Below are 15,326 nucleotides of genomic sequence, written 5' to 3'. Positions count from 1 at the left end.
CCAATGTGATAATTTCTGTCATTTTGTCATTTCTAATCGTCATCATCTTGATAATTGTATAGTAGTATCTCACCATAGTTTCTTTCTTTTTTTCTTTTCTTTTCTTTCCTTTCCTCCCTCCCTCCCTCCCTCCCTCCCTTCCTTCCTTCCTTCCTTCCTATCTCTTTTCTGGCATTTCACCGATGATCTTTCTATCTCTATTTTGCCATTTCACCGAAGATCTAATGATACTAAACCCATTTTTATGTTAGCCATAACTTTTGTATTCTTTGATGAACTATCAGTTCCTAATGTTTTACCTGTTTATTGGTATATCTTTATTCTTATTAGTGATTTTGGGGAATGCTTTAACCTTTTTGGGGTTATGTCTTGCATTCTTTTAGCAATGTCTTCTAAAAGGAAGTACATACATTTAAACTTGATAAAGTCTAAGATATCAATCTTTGTTTATAAATCAGTTTAAGCTTATCAGTTTCTTTTTTGTAAATGTATTTGTCTTGAATACCTTCTTTCTTTCTAAAACTTAGTCTGATTTATTGAGTTCTTTTAGCCTCATTATTTGTTACTATTATAATCTCAGGCAAATGACATTTCCTGTCTGCAAATTTCCTACAACCTCTATTTCCATTTGATTTTGGTTTTATAATCTTTATTATTATTATTTTTAGTTTGGCTGTGAGTCTCCACATCTGCTTCAATCCCCTGCTAGGTGGCGTCTGTTAGAGGACATGGGTGGAAGGCTCCCATCCTGTTTCCTTTCTTCTACCGCTTCCAGTACCTATCCTGTTTTCCCTTCTGATTGAGGTTTAGCATCTTCCCTAGGGTCCTCCTCATTGTTTAGCTTCTTTAGGTGTGTAGATTTTAGTATGTTTATCCTGTATTATATGGGTAATATGCACTTATAAGTGAGCATATACCTACTTCTGGGTTACCTCACTCAAGATGATCCTTTCTAGTTCCATCCATTTGCCTATAAAATTCACGATTTCCTTGTTTTTAATAGCTGAGCAGTATTCCATTGTATAAATGTACGACAATTTCTGTATCCATTCTTCAGTTGAGGGACACCTAGGTTGTTTCCAGGTTCTGGCTATTGTGAATGAAGCTTCTGTGAACATTTTCTGTGAGCAAATGTCCTTGTATGTTTAAGCATCTTTCAGATGCCCAGGGATGGTATAGCTGGAACTTGAGGTACTGTTATTCTCAATTTTCTAAGAAAGCTCCAGATTGACTTCCAAAGTGGTTGTAAAGTTTACATACCACCATCAATAGAGTTCTCCTTTCTCCACATCCTCTCCAGCATGTGCTGTCACTTGAGGTTTTATCTTAGCAATTCTGATGATGTAAGATGGAATCTCAGAGTAGTTTTGATTTTCATTTCCCTGATGACTAAGGAACATTTCTTTAAGTGTTTCTCTGCAATTTGATATTCCTCTGTTGAGAATTCTCTGTTTAGCTCTGTGCCTCATTTTTTATTGGGTTATTTGGTGTGTTGGTGTTTAATTCCTTAAGTTCTTTATATATTCTGGATATTACCCTTCTGTCAGATGTAGGGTTGGTGAAGATTTTTTTTTCCGAGTCTGTAGGCTGTCATTTTGCTCTGTTGACAGTGTCCTTTGCTTTATAGAAGCTCTTTTTAATTGTTGATCTTAGAGCCTATGCTGTTGGTGTTCAGTAAAGAAGTTGTCTACTGTACCAATGAGATTAAGGCTCTTCCCTCATTTTTCTTCTAACTGGTTTAGTGTATCTGGTTTTAGGTTGAGGTCTTTGATCCACTCGGGCTTTACTTTGGGGAAGGGTGATAAATATGGATCTATTTGTATTTTTCTACATGTAGCCATCCAGTTAGACCAGCACCATTTGTTGAAGGTGCAATGTTTTTTCCATTGTTTAGTTTTAGCTTCTTTATAAAAAATCAGGTGTCCGCAGGTGTGTAGGTTTATTTCTGGGTCTTCGATTTGGTTTCATTGATCCTCTAGTCTGTTTCTATGCCAATACCATGCCATTTTTATTACTATTGCTCTATGGTACAGCTTGAGATCAGGGATGGAAATACTTCCAGAAGTTCTTTTATTATATAGGGTTGTTTTTACATATTCTGGGTCTTTTTGTTTTTTCCATATGAAGTTGAGAATCTTGTTCTTTCAAGGTTTGTAAAGCATTGTGTTTGTATTTTGATGGGAATTGCATTGAATCTGTAGATTGCTTTTGGTAGGATCGCCATTTTTCTATGTTAATCCTACTGATCCTTGAGCATGGGAGATCTTTCTGATAGCTTTTGCTATCTTCTTCAATTTCTTTCTTCAGAGACTTGTAGTTTTTTTCCATAGAAGTATTTCACTTGCTTGGTTAGAGTTACACCAAGGTCCTTTATGTTATTTATGACTATTGTGAAGGGTGTTGTTTCCTCATTTTATTTCTCAGCCTATTTGTCTTTTATACACAGGAAGACTACTGTTTTTTCTTTGTTGTTGTTGTTGAGTTAATTTTGTAGCCAGCCATTTTGCTGAAGGTATTTATCAGCTGTGGGAGTTCTCTTTTATACTATCATACCATCTGTGAACAGTGATACTTTGACTTCTTCCTTTCCAATTTGTATACCCTTCATCTCCTTTAATTGTCTTATTATTCTAACTAGGATTTCAAGTACTTTGTTGAAGAGATAAGAAGAAAGTGATCAGCCATACCTTGTTCCTGATTTCAGTGGGATTGCTTTGAGTTTCTCTCCCTTTAGCTTGATGTTGGCCATGAGCTTGCTGTATATTGCCTTTGCTGTGCTTAGGTCTGAGCCTTGTTTGTCTGATCACTCTAAGACTTTAAACTGAACATATGTTGGATTTTGTCAAATGCTTTTTCACCAACTAAGTAGATGATTTGGTTTTTTTGTTTTTTTGTTTTTTCATTCAATTTGTTATATGGTGGTTTACATTGATGGATTTCCATATATTGAAACACCCCTTCATGCCTGGGATGACGCCTACTTGGTTATGTGTTATGTTTGATGTGTTCTTGGATTCTGTTTGCAAGTGTTTTATTGAGTATTTTTGCCTCAATGTTTATAAGATAAATTGACCTGAAATTTTCTTTCTTTGTTGGGTCTTTGTGCGGTTTATGTGTCACAGTGACTGTGGCCTCAGAAGGAGTTTGATAATGTTCCTTCTGTCTCTTTTTTGTGAAAAAGTTTGAAGAGTATTGGATTTAGCTCTTTGAACATCTGGCTGAATCCATTTGGCCCTGGCTTTTTTTGGATGGCAAACTTTTGATGACTGCTTCTATTTCTTTAGGGGATATAGGACTATTTCATTTATTACTTGATCTTGATTCAGCTTTGGTAAGTGGAACCTAACAAGAAAATTGTCCATTTCATTTAGATTTTCAAGTTTTATGATTTATAGTCTTTTGAAGTAGGACGTAATGATTCTTTGGATTTCCTCAGTGTCATTGTGTCCCACTTTTCCTTTCTGATTTGCTGATTTGTATAGTATCTCTCTGCCTTTCAGTTAATTTGGCTAAAGGTTTGACTATCCTGTTGACCAGCTCTTAGTTTTGTTGATTCTTTTAATTGTTCTCTTTGTTTCTAATTTATTGATTTTAGTCCTGAATTTGATTATTTTGGGCTGTCTCCTCTCTTGGGTGTGTCTCTTTTTTCCCCTAGGACTTTCAGGTATGCTTTCAGTTACTTCTATGAGATGTGTCCAATTTATTTTACTTTCCTCTTAGCACTGCTCTATTGTGTCTCATAAGTTTGGATATGTTTTGCCTTCATTTCCATTAAATTTTAGGAAGTCTTTATTTTCTTTCTTTATTTTTTCCTAACCCAGCTGTTGTTGAGAGTTGTTCATTTTCCATTTGTGGGTAGGCCTTTTGCTATGTCTGTTATTGTTGAGGTCTGATTTTAGACCATGGTGGTCTGATAGGCTACAAGAGATTATTTCATTTTTCTTGTATCTGTCAAGGTTTGCTTTGAGCCCTACTATAAGGTCATTTTGGGAGAAGATTCCATGAAGTGCTGAGTAGAAGGTGTACTCTTTTGTGTTTGGGTGAAAAGTTCTATAGACATCTATTAAGCCCATTTGATTAAAGACCTCTTTATGTGTCATTATTTCTATGTTTAGTTTCTGTCTCAATAATCTGTCCTTTGGTGAAAGTGGGGTATTTAAGTCTCCCACTATTAAGGTGTTGGAATTCATGTATGATTTAAGCTTTAATAGTGTTTCTTTCATGGATGCATAGATGTTCATGATTGTGATGGCCTCCTGGTGGAATTTTCCTTTGATTAAAATGTAGTGCCCCTCTCCTTTTTTGATTAATTTTGGTTGGAAGTTTATTTTATTAGATATTAGGATGGCTATTCCAGCTTGTTTCCTGGGTCTGTTTTCTTGGAAAACCTTTTCTCTGAGGTAGTGACCATCTTTGTAGCAGAGGTATGTTTCTTGAATGCAGCAGAATGTTGGATCCTGTTTCCACATCCATTCTGTTAGTACATGTATTTTTATTGGAGAGTTGAGTCCACGGATATTGATAAATATTGGTTAGCAATGAATGTTAGTTTCTTTTATTGTAGAGGTGTTGTTGACTGTGTGTTTGTATGATTGTTTTCTTTTGCCTTTTTGTTTTGAAGTGATCCTTATCTTTGTTTTCTTGGGTGTAGTTGATATCTTTGGGTTGGAGTTTTCCCTCTAATATCTTATGTAGCGCTGGATTGCTCTGTATATATTGTTTAAATTTAGTTATGTCATGGAATATTTTGTTTTCTCCATCTATGTTGATTGAAAGTTTTGCTGGGTATAGTAGTCTGCGTTGGTATCTGTGGTGTCTGTTGCTATCTGTTGGTATCTGCAGTCATGCAGACTGCCCCCCAGAACCTTCTGGCTTTCATAGTCTGTGTTGAGAAGTCTGGTGTGATTCTGATAGGTCTGCCTTTTTATGTTACTTGGCCTTTTCCCTTGTTGCTTTTAATCTTCCTTCCTTCCTTCCTTCCTTCCTTCCTTCCTTCCTTTCTTCCTTTCTTTCTCTTTCTTTTTTTGTAGATTTAATCCTTTGATTATTATGTAATGTGAGGATTTTTTTTCTGGTATAGTCTGTTTGGTGCTCTGTAAGCCTCTTGTATGTTTAAAGACATCTCCTTTTTTAGGTTGGGGAAATTTTCTTCTCTTACTTTCTTGAAAATATTTTCTGGACCTTGGAGCCTGGAATCTTTCTTTTCTTCATATTATTCTTAGGTTTTGACTTTTCATGGTGTCTTTGATTTCTTGGATTTTCTTTGTGTCAGGAATTTTTCCATGTTTTACATTTTTTTGAGAGATATATCAGTTTCTTAAATTGTATCTTCATTGCCTGAGATTCTCTCTTCTTGTTTTCTTATCTCTTGTTTTCTGTTGGTGATGCTTGCCTTTGTGGTTCCTGATCTCTAAGTTTTCTCAGTTTTCTAAGATTTTCTCAGTTTGTGATTTCCTTTTTTATTCTAGTTTCATTTTCATGTTTTGCACAACCTTATTCATGTCCTTCACCTATTTGATTGCAGATTCCTGTCTGTCCATGATGGCCTGTATTTGATTATGTTAGCCTACATTTCTTTGAGACATTTTTATATGTTCTAATAAATGCTTAATCATAGATTTAAGATCATCTTCCTATGTCTTAGCTGCATTAGAATATTCATTGAATTTCTTTTCATTTGTGACGCTATAATGCCCTGGTTTTTGTTGATTATGTTTTTTCGCCAGCCTCTAGCCATCTGGTTGTCTATAGTCTTGACTGCTTCTGAAGCCTGTACTACAGACTGGGTCCACCTGTCTCTGGAGTCTGGAGTAGTCTTCAGGAAGATGAGAGAGTTTCCGGGGCTCAAGAATTGGGTGCTAGTGATTCAGTTCCTAAAATATCTTTGTCCAAAAGATTTTCTTTCTCAAAAGGTTTTTTGACAGAATTTTTTCATTTAAGCCTATATTATTTGGCATAGAAACAGTGTGTGTTAGTTTTTATACATGAAATAAGATTTGGATTAACAGTCTTATTTTTATAAACTATGAATTTTGTATTACTTTTCTATCATTGCTGATTTTTCTGTACTGAATTGCCTTTCTGAAAAATCTAATCATATAGTTATTAGTCTGTATTTATACTTTCTATTATGTTCCATTGATCTATCAGTCTGTCTTGCTAATGCCACACTGCCTTTTTTCTTTTTTTATATTAACTACAGTTTATTCACTTTGTATCCCAGCTGTAGCCCCCTTCCTCATTCCCTGCCAATCCCACCCTCCCTCCCTCATCTTCTATGCCCCTCTCCAAGTCTGCTATTAGGGGTGGTCCTCCTCCTCTTCCATCTGACCCTAGTCTATCAGAAATCATCAGGACTAGCTGTATTGTCTTCCTCTGTGTCTTGGTAAGATGGCTACCCCCTCAGGGGGGCGTGATCAGAGAGCCAGCCATTGACTTCATTTCTGAAACCATCCCTGTTCCCTTACTAGGGAACCCACTTGGATACTGAGCTGCCATGGGCTAATCTGTGCAGGGGTTCTAGGTTATCTCCATGCATGATCCTTAGTTGGAATATCAGTCTCAGAAACAACCCTGTGCCCAGATTTTTTTGTTTTTTTTGCTTTTCTTGTGGAGCTCCTATCCTCTCCAGGTCTTTCTATCTCCCATTTCTTTCATAAGATTCCCTGCACTCTGCTCAAAGTTTGGCTATGAGTCTCAGCATCTACTCTACTGGGTAGAGTCTTTCAGAGGCCCTCTGTGGTAGGCTCCTGTCCTGTTTTCTGTTTTCTTCCTCTTCCCATTTGCCTTTCTGTGTTAGGACTGATCATCTTACCCAGGGTCCTCCTTTCTGCTTAGTTTCTTTAGGTATACAGATTTTAGTATGTTTATCCTATATTATATATCTAATATCCACTATAAGTGTGCCTTTCTGCTTCTGGGATACCTCACTCAGGATGATCTTTTCTAGTTCCTACCATTTGCTTGCAAATTTCATTATTTCCTTTTTTTAAAAAAAATGCTGAATAGTAGTCCATTTTGTAAATGTACCACAATTTCTGTATCCATTCCTCAATTGAGGGACATCTGGGTTGTTTTCAGATTTTGGCTCTTACGAATAAAGCTGCTACAAACGTGCTTGAGCAAATGTCCTTGTTGTATCTTTGAAAATATTTTGGAGTGGTATAACTGGAAGCACTATTCCTAATTGTCTGAGAAAGCAACAGATTGATTTTCAAAGTGGTTGTACAAGTTTACATTCTCACCAGCAATGGAGGAGGGTTCCCCTTTCTCCACAACCTCTCCAGCATGTGTTGTCACTTGAGTTTTTGATCTTAGCCATTCTGATGGGTATAAGGTGAAATCTCAAGGTTGTTTTGATTTGCATTTCCCTAATGGCTAAGGGCATTAAGCATTTCTTTAAGTGTTTCTCTGCCATTTGACATTCCTCTATTGAGAATTCTCTGTTTAGCTCAGTGCCCTATTTTTTAGTTGGACTGCTTGATTTGTTGCTTTTGAACTTCTTGAGTTCTTTATATATACTGGATATTAGCCCTCTGTCAGATAAAGGGTTGGTGAAGATCCTTTTCCATTCTGTAGTCTGTCATTTGTTCTGATAAAAAGTGTCATTTGCTTTTCAGAAACTTCAGTTTCATAAGGTCCCATTTATTGATTGTTGATCTTAATTACTTTAGGTTTCTCTATTAAGGCTTGAAATCAGGTAATAGCAGGCATCCAAGTCTGTTTTTCATTTTAAATATTTTGGTTAGGGTTTTTTTTTGGCATTTTCCTACAAATATTTGAACAAGCTTATTTCTATCAAAAAGCTTACTTCTGTTGGGGTCACATTCAATTTGCAGTATTTTGAAATTTTAATAACTAAGAAAACTGTCTGCTTGCTGGTATTCTCCAAAGTAAGTTTTTATTGACTTGCCTTTTCCACTTCTAAGAAAGGGAACTTATGTTTTTCACTTGGGCTCCTGTTCAGGCACTACTGCCTGAATAGCTTTCTGCCATTTGCTAGTGTGATAGTCATTACAAGTCTTGCCTAGTTTGTTTTGTCATCTGCCAAAAAAACCACTAGCTGTCATTCCTATGTATTCTCAATGGCTCAGAAACCATTGGTGCATACCTCTCTTCCATTTGGTTTTCTTTTTCTTTTTTTTTTCTTTTGTCAGAATGAAAGAAAATAAGACCATATTGCCATATCTTAGAATAAAGTAGTTGAAATGTTTTCTTTCCAGAGGTAGTGATAGGGCATTTTACTTTGTGTGTCTTATTTATATAGATGTGCTTGATTTTTGAGCCACAAGGTCAAGACACTCTGATGGTTCTCAGACATAGTGGTGAACATAGTAGACTTGCTTTCATAAAACTTAAAATCTAGTGCATTCTGGTTTTCCTGTATTGTATGGCTAATATCTACTTATAAGTGAGTGAATACCATGTGTGTCTCCCTGAGCCCATACTACAATCCATAGACCTATAGAAGCTAAGTATCAAGGAGAGGAGAATGCTTAATTCTCATTCAGAAGGGCAAATAGAATAGTCACCAGACATGTTGGAAGATAGGGAACAGGATGGGAGCCTTCCATATATGTCCATAGATGAAAAAGTCTACCCAGCAGAGGATTGAAACACATGCTGAGACTCACAGACAAACTTTGGGTAAAGCTTAGGAAGTCTTATGGAAGGGAGAAATAGCAGGACTCAGAGAGGACAGGAGCTCTACAAGAAGACCAACAGAGCCAACAAATCCGAGCCCAGGGGGCCTGGGGGAGACTGATGCACCAACTGAGGAGAATCGTGCATGGAGAAGACCCAGGCCCCCTCTTCAGATGTAGCCATTAGGCAGCTCAGTCTCCATGTAGTTTACCTAAGGGGATCAGGGGCTATCTCTGACATGAACTGTGTTGCCTGTTTTTCAGTCACTTCCCTCAGGCAAGGGTGAGGCAGACTTGCCAGGTCCCTGAGGAAAAGAATGCTGGCAGTCCTCAAGAGACTTGATAGTCTTGGGTCAATTGGTAAGGGAGGGTGAATCCCTTTTCTGAGGACTAGGTGATGGGGACAGGAGGAAAAGGGAGGAAAGGTGGGATCAAGAGGAGATAAGGGAGGGGCCTACAATCAGAATGTAAAATGAATAAATTAATAAAAAAATCTAGTGCAGTCATAATATAAATCAGTGTGGATTTTTCTTAAAGAAAGAAAAGAACGATGGAAGGGAGGAATGAAGGGAAAGGAAGGGAAGGGGAGGAGAGAGAAAGGGAGGGGAGGAAAGAGGAAAGAAGAGGGAAAAGGAAAAAGAAAAGGAAAGGAGCTGTCTTAGTTAGGGTTACTATTGTTGTAATGAAAAACCATGACCAAAAGCAAGATGTGGAGGAAAGGTGTTTTTTTTTTTTTTTTTTTTTTTTTGGCTTATATTTCCTCATCACATTTCATCATCAGAGGAATAGAGGATAGTAACTCAGACAAGGCTGGAACCGGGAGGCAGGAGCTGATGCAGAGGCCATGGAAGGGTACGTTTAGTGGCTTGCCCCACATGCTTTTCTCAGCCTGTTTTCTTTTAGAACCTGGACCACTAGCCTAGGGATGACACTACACACAATGTGCTAGGCCCTTCTCCATTAATCACTAACTAAGAAAATGTGTTATCGTTGGATGTTATGGAGGCGTTTTCTCAATTGAAGTTCCTTTCTCTCAGATGACTATAGCTTGTGTCAAGTTGACTTGAAAGTATCCAGTACAAAAACTAACAAGAAAACTACTATATGAATCAGCTATACAGATTCTGAGCATTTGCTGAAAGGACTCTATACCCTACCACAGTGCTACTTGTACACCCTTGTTTCCTGCTGTTCTGTACACGATGGCAAGGAAATTGAACCAGCCTAACTGTTCATCATTAGATGGATGGATGATGAAAATGTGGTACACATCCACAGTGGGTGGTGTTCAACCATAAAGAAAAATGAAATCTGGAGGAAAACAGATGGAATTAGAAAACATAATGACAGCCAGGCTATGATGGAACACAACTTTAATCCCAGCACTTGGAAGGCAGAGGCAGATGAATCTCTGAGTTGATGGCCAGCTTGGTCTATAGAGCAAGTCCAGGACAGCCAGGGCTCATTTACACAGAGAAACCATGTCTTGAAAAAAAAAACAAAAACAAACAAAATAAAACAAAACAACAAGATCCAAAAACAAACAGAAAATATATTGAGGCAACCCAGATTCAGAAAGAGAAACACTGTGTATTCTCTCTTGTATAGAGACCCTTACAAAAAGATGTGCCTTTATGTGGGAGTGAGTATGTGTAGATGCCAAGAAACTAGAAAGGTTCCTGTGAAAGGAGACAAAAGATGTTTCCATTATGAGGAGCAGGGAGGCTAATAGACCATGTGTGGTCTAAACATGAGAAGAGCAATACTGAGTATTAAAGTGTTTACGCAGACATTGGTGGGGCATGTGCGTAGTGCAGAGAGATGAGGGAGAGGAGAAGAGGAAGAGTAAAAAAAAAAAAAAAGCCTAAGTAAATGAAAATGCCATAAGTGAACTTGCTGTATCTTAATAGCAGTAGCGTTAGCAACAACAATAATCTAGTTAGGAAACAGAAAATAAACTAAGTGAAAAATATACATTATGTTTAAAAAGTGATAAATGCTAAAGTCAAAGCAACAAAAAATTAACAAAAGGTCAGGACAAAAGAAATATGGATGTTGAATAGAGGGTCTTAAAGTTTAGATTCATTGAGCTCGAAAGCCTTTATGAGAGGATGTTTTTGACTGGAATTCTACAAAGTGGAGTGAGCAAAATATATGGATATTTGGGGTGGGGGAATTCAAGATGGCAGTGCAGAGAAGACACTGTGTTTTATGAGCACAACAGCAGTGACTGCATAGCAACCAACAGACCAAACTCTGGGCCCTAAAACACCAGCAAATGTGTTTCCCAGGTGAGAAGAAACCCCAAGGTGTGGTAAGAAATGGGGTCCATTTTCTGATCACCCAGCTAAACCCCGGAAGAGTTCCTAGGTCCCAGCAAGTGCTCTGTCACCAACCCAGAGCCACATGCTTGCATGCCCAACTCACCTTCCCAGACAGAACTGTGGGCCCCAAAGTACCAAGGACTGGTTTTCCCTTTTGGGAGGAAACCCCATGTTAAAGGAAACATAAGGTCCAATCTCAGGGCACTCAGCTGAAACATGGTCTCCCTACACACTGAAAAGTTCTCAGGAAAAGTTCCTGGGTTCCTACAGGTGCCCAGTCACAAGCCAGCTCAGGGTAACTTGCCTCTTCCTACGTGTTCTACTCACTATCCCAGATTGAACTGTGGTCCCCAAAACAACACAAAACTGGGTTTCCCTGTCTGAAGGAAACCCCACGGTACGGGAAACATCAAGCCTGACCTCAGGACACCTAGCTCATTCCCAGAAAAGTCCTTAGATTCTCACAGGCTCCAGGCTCTAAGCTACTGTTGCACCCAGGAGTGCTGCACTTACCTGCCACTGAGTAGTGCTTGGGTACTGGGAAACAAAGCTCCAACCTCAGACCCAGAGAAGCCTGGGTTCCACGGGATCAACCCCCAGACACTGCTTCAAGGCATAGCCTGTCTGCCTAGCTAAAGTGACCAAACTGTGAGGCTCTCTGGTTCTTCAAGAGAGCTAGGCCCACCAAACACAGTGTAAGAGCAGTAGTAGCAGCTCACTAAATTCAGAGCAAGAAAACCAGTGGTGGGGCAGCTGTCTCCAGGACTGCTCCTAGTGAGAGGAGAGCGCCCCTGGACACAGGTCCATGCACCTGAGGTGAGCTCTGGCAGTTCCTGAGAAACACCTGCCATTTGCTGACCATATCCAAAAAGCTGAGGAGGCCTCCTTCGGGAACAACTATCTTCCTGCCAAGGGGATTTTCCACACCCCAGGATTCAAGCAGGCACCAGAAGACAGCCAGATGGGTAGATGCTATCATAAAAGCAAAACCAACAAAAGCCAAAGCAATATGGCATCTCCAGAACCCAGTTAGACAGGAGCAAGTAGCCCTGGACACCCTATCATAAATGAAATTTAAGAAGATGACCTTAAATTTATTATTATGAAGAGAATAATGGAAGAAGCAAATAAAATGCATAAAGAAATGAGGAAGATAAAGTCAAACAGATTATGGCCATTCGTAAGAAATGCAGGAAGATGCAGCCAAACAGTTTGTGGCCTTCAGAGAGGAAATAAAAGAAACGAAAGAACTAAAAGAAACAGAGGAATATTCAAACAAATATCAACCTAACCAGAGAGAAACTAAAATCAATCCCACTGACATCAGGGACAAGCAAAGGCTGCCCAATCTCTCCATATCTCTTCCACATAGTTCTTGAAGTCCTTACTAGAATATAAGTCAATTAAAGGAGATCAAGGGATTCAAATCAGAAAGGAAGAAGTCAAAGTATCACTATTTGCAGATGATATGATAATATAAAAGAGTGAGCCCAAATATTCTACCACAGAACTCCTACAGCTGATAAACACCTTCAGTAAAGTGGCTGGATACAAAATTAACTAAAAAAATAATTAGTAGCCTTCCTGTATACGAAAGACAATTGGGCTGAGAAAGAAATTAGGGAAACAACACCCTTCACAACAGCCACAAAGGACATAAAGTACCTTGGTGTAACTCTAGCCAAGCAAGTCAAATACTTGCATGAATAAAACTTCAAGTCACTGAATAAAGAAATAGAAAATGATATCAGAAGATGGAAAGATCTTCCGTGCTCCTGGCTTGGCAGGATTAACAGTAAAAATGGCCATCTTACCAAAAGCATTCTACAGATTCAATGAAATTACCAATACATTTTTTCACATACCTTGAAAGAAAAATTCTCAACTTCATATGGAATAACAAGAAACCCAGAATTGCTAAAACAATCCTCTATGATAAAAAAATCTTCAGGAGGTATCTCCATCCCTGATCTCAAGCTGTACTATACAACAATAGTAATAAAAACTGCATGGCACTGGCATAGAAACAGGCTGGTGAATCAATGGAATCAAATAGAAGTCCCAGAAATAAACTCAAATAATTACGGCCACCTGATTTTTGACAAAGATGCCAAAACCACACTATGGGGAAAAAGAGAGCATCTTCAACAAATGGTGCTGGTCTAACTGTATATCTACATGTAGAAAAATGCAAATAGACCCATACTTGTCAACCTGGACAAAACTAAAGTCCAAGTGGATCAAAGACCTCAACATAAAACCAGACATACTAAACCGCTTAGAAGAAAAAGTGGGGAAGAACCCTGAATCACCAGCAGCGGAGACAATTTCCTGAATAGAACATCAACAGCACAGGCTCTAAGATCAACAATCAATAAATTGGACCTCATGAAACTGAAAGCTTCTGTAACACAAAGGACCCTGTCAGCGGAATAAAACATCAGGCTACAGACTGGGAAAGGATCTTCACCAACCCTATATCTGAAAGAGGGCTAATACTCAGAATATATAAAGAATTCAAGAAATTAAAAAGCAACAAACCAAGTAATCCAATTAAAAAATTGGATACAAATTTACATTCCAAGCAGCATTGAAGTATTGTTACCCTTTCTCCACATCCTGTCCAGCATGTATTGTCACTTGGGTTTTGATCTTGGCCATTCTGATGGGTGTAAGGTGAAATCTCAGGGTCATTTTGATTTGCATTTCACTGATGACTAAGGAAGTTGAACATTTCTTTAAGTGTTTCTCTGCCATTCAGTATTCCTCTACAGAGAATTCTTGTACAACCACTTTGGAAACCAATCTGGTGCTTTCTCAGACATTTAGGAATAGTTCTTCTTCAAGATCCAGCTATACCACTCCTAGGCATATATCCAAAATATGTTCAAGTATACCACAAATTCATTTGCTCAACCATGTTTGTAGCAGCTTTATTTGTAATAGCCAGAACCTGGAAACAACCCAGATTTCCCTCAATTGAAGAATGGATACAGAAATTGTAGTACATTTACGCAATGGAATACAACTCAGCAATTAAAAACAAGGAAATCATGATATTTTCAGGCACATGGTGGGAACTAGAAAAAAATCATCCTAAGTGAAGTATCCCAGAAGCAGAAAGACACACATGATACATACTCACTTATAAGTGGATACTAGACCTATAAGATAGGATAAACATACTAAAATTTAAAGAAGCTAAGCAAGAAGGAGGACCCTGGGTAACATGATCAAACCTCATTCAGAAAGGCAAATGGGATAGACATCCAAAGTAGGAGAAGACAAGGAACAGGACAGGAGCTTCCACAGAGGTATTCTGAAAGACTCTCCCCAGCAGTATATCAAAGTAGATGCTCAGACTGATAGCCAAACTTTGAGCAGAGAGCAGGGAATTTAATGGGAGAATGAAGAGATGAAAGACATGGAGGGGACAGGAGCTCCACAACGAGAGCAACAGTACCCAAATATCTGGGCACAGGGGTCTTTTCTGAGACTCTTTCTCCAACCAAGGACCATGCATGAAAATAACCTAGAACCCCTGCACAGATGTAGCCCATGGCAGCTCAGTATCCTAGTGCGTTCCCTAGAAATGGGAACAGGGACTGTCTCTGACATGAGCTCAGTGGCTGGCTCTTTGATCACCTCCCCCTGAGTGGGGAGCAGCCTTACCAGGCCACAGAGGAAGACAATGCAGCCACTCCTGATGAGACCTGATACAGGTGGAAGGGGTGGAAGATCTCCTCCATCAGTAAGTAGACTTGGGGAGGGGCATGGGAGGAGAAGTAGGAGTAAGGGTGGGTTTGGGAGGGTCAAAGGAAGGACTACAGCTGGGCTACAAAGTAAACAAATTGTAATTAATAAAAAATGTATTGTGAGCCAAAAAAAAATATATGGATATTTGGATAGAGACTGAATTCTCTTCAAATAATGAATAATCAGTGCAAAGTTGCTGGTATGTATAAGGTATAGTAAGGGACATTTGTAATTATTATAGTACTGGAAAAGAAACTCACAAAACACTAACTAGCTATTTCAAATTGTAACACTGATAATAAAACTAAAGGTATAACCTAGAATTATATGGGTCAATACTTATATATTTTCTAATATTTTATTTTCTCTTACTTTCAGCCATGTAATATATGTTCACCTGTCATTGGACATACAATGTTCCTGTCAATTTTACCACTTTTATGGAGGCATTCCACATATGAACAATTCTAATCACAGCTATTCCTGTACCTCTCCAGCTCTTCTTCCTTATAGCATATAAGGCTATTTTATTGTACAATTTTATTGTATTTCTTTTTTTTTTAGATAGTTAGCATGCTGTAGTATGAAATTTTCTGTAGAAGAA

General features: G+C 38.4%; 1 protein-coding gene across 2 annotated transcripts in view; it reads left to right on the top strand.

Annotated features, from left to right (window-relative positions):
- The window catches only part of Ophn1 (oligophrenin 1), a 389,762-nt gene that overhangs the window by 337,462 nt on the left and 36,974 nt on the right, over window positions 1-15,326 (top strand). The gene's annotated exons all lie outside the window — the stretch shown is intronic.

This window comes from Meriones unguiculatus, chromosome X, assembly GCF_030254825.1.
Source record: "Meriones unguiculatus strain TT.TT164.6M chromosome X, Bangor_MerUng_6.1, whole genome shotgun sequence".
In the NCBI taxonomy this organism is placed as follows: Eukaryota; Metazoa; Chordata; class Mammalia; order Rodentia; family Muridae; genus Meriones; species Meriones unguiculatus.
Note: the sequence above shows the minus strand (reverse complement) of the source record. Positions and strands in the feature narration are given on the sequence as shown.